The following is a 2111-nucleotide window of genomic DNA, read 5'->3' as shown; positions in this document are numbered from 1 at the left end:
ACCCTATTTAATTTTTCGTATTAAATAGGGGAACTTGTCGACAAATAAAATGGTTTCGCAGACCAAACATATGTCATATGTTTCTTAGCTTATTTGATCGAGTCTCATCCTTAAATCATGTGTTTATCATTCGGGATAGATACAGAGTTTGAGGTATAGTGCTCTTTCATTTAAACTATGAAAAATATGGGGTCAGTTTGATTTCATATTTTTCTAAAACTTAAATATATATGTAAATTAAAATGTCCTTTCGAAGCAGACGACGAGATTTTGATTCCGGTGACCGACAACTTCCAACGAGCAACTCCTCCCCCAAAAATAGTGCCGACATGCCATTTTTGGCAAAGTTGACCCTCATGAGGCCCATAGATGGCTTCATGAGTCATGCCATGTCATGCACGATGCATGAATTTTCTTAAAAGGGAATTTTAATTTTTTGTGAATTTTGGAGAAAAATGCCATGATATCAAATTTGGGCGAAATTTCAAATACATGCATGATATGAGGACATGATGCATGGCTTCATTAAAAAGATGATGAGGAGATAAAATTTATAATGTGGGCTTAGATTTGGGATTTTTTCAAATTAATGAAATAGGCTTTTTAATATGCATATGAAGATGGGCTTTTAAAATGCATGAAAATTGATTTTAATCATGGGCTAAATTAAATGGGCTTGGATTTAGTTTCAATTGGCCTTGGCCATGATGCCATTTAATGTAGATTTCAAATTGGAGAGATTTGAAATGAATTTGGTGGAAATTGGGGGTGATTTGGGAAATTTGGGTCTTTAGGGGTAATTTGAAAAAATTGACCAGTTTTGGTAAATTTGGGTGCAATTGAGGCCATTGAGTGGTTAAGATTGGTCTTAAGGATGTTTGGTGTGAATTTGGAGGTTTTGGGAATTTTTTGGGGTATGAAGGACATTTTGGTAATTTTGAGGTTTTTGGGTAAAATCAGGTTAATTTTGGGAAGTTTGAGATTATTTCAAAAGTATCAGGGTAGATTTGTGAAATTTTGGTGGAGTTAGGGAACTTTAAGGAATTTTGGTAAATTTGGGTAATTTAGGCCAGGTTTAGGGCTTAGGGTATTGGTCATGGGGATTGATCATGCCTAGCCACCTTGGAACCATGAGTCACCAGATGAGAACTCATTTATGAATCTTCATATGTTGGTCTCAGCCATCTTGACCAAAGGCTAGAGGCTTGGGACCATCCATGTGAGTTCTCTAAAGAGTAAAGGGAAATAGGTTCAATGAGAGTAGTTTTAGGGTATTAGGACAAGTGGGGAATTGTGATGTGCTTGAGTGTGTGAAAGACAAAACCCTAGCCACTCAAGGTTGTCCTAAGTCCAAGTAGTCCTATGGGTACTCATCCACTGAATCCTCACATGTTGGTCTCAACCTTTCAAGCGCTGGAGGTTCATGATCATTCATGTGAGTTTCAAAGAGAGTATAGAAGTGGTTTGAATTTCTTTGTAAGTGTGCTCCATCTCTAGTTTTTTAGGATAGTTAAAAGGAAAGTCATGTGGCTAGATTCTAAGCACTAAGAGGAAGAAACTACCTCACCAAGATTGAGGTCAACACTTGTCACGCAGGTCACTGCTATGACGAAGGAGGTTCAACATCTACGTGAAGGCCAATAGAGAATTGATTGGAGAATAGCACGCTTGACAAAGATTCTAGAAGATTGTTGAAGCAAGCGAACGATGATTACTGCAGTCGAGGAGGAGGATGAGGAGGAGGAAAATGAGCATAACGATTAGGAGGAGTTTTTATGTATTTTTAATTTAAGAAATATTTGAACTTACATTGATCAGGGTGTAGATGTAAACTTTTGATACTTTAAATTTGGGACACTCATTTTTTAGTATTAATAATTTTAAGAGCTTTGATCTGTGATATAGTTATATATAATGTTGTTTTGATGTGGAGTGAATGTTGTGTGCAGGTTGTAGAAATATAATTGATTATTTGAATTTTTTTTCCTTTGTGTGAGTTTTGTGTTAGATTTGTGTTCCTTTTAAGTCCAATAATCGGACGCGTTGTCCATCAAACTAGATCCAACGCAAATTCAATGATTATCAGACGATATTATTGATCATTTGAAATT

This window comes from Phalaenopsis equestris, unplaced genomic scaffold, assembly GCF_001263595.1.
Source record: "Phalaenopsis equestris unplaced genomic scaffold, ASM126359v1 Scaffold001019, whole genome shotgun sequence".
NCBI classification, from domain to species: Eukaryota; Viridiplantae; Streptophyta; class Magnoliopsida; order Asparagales; family Orchidaceae; genus Phalaenopsis; species Phalaenopsis equestris.
This window is presented reverse-complemented; position numbering follows the sequence as displayed.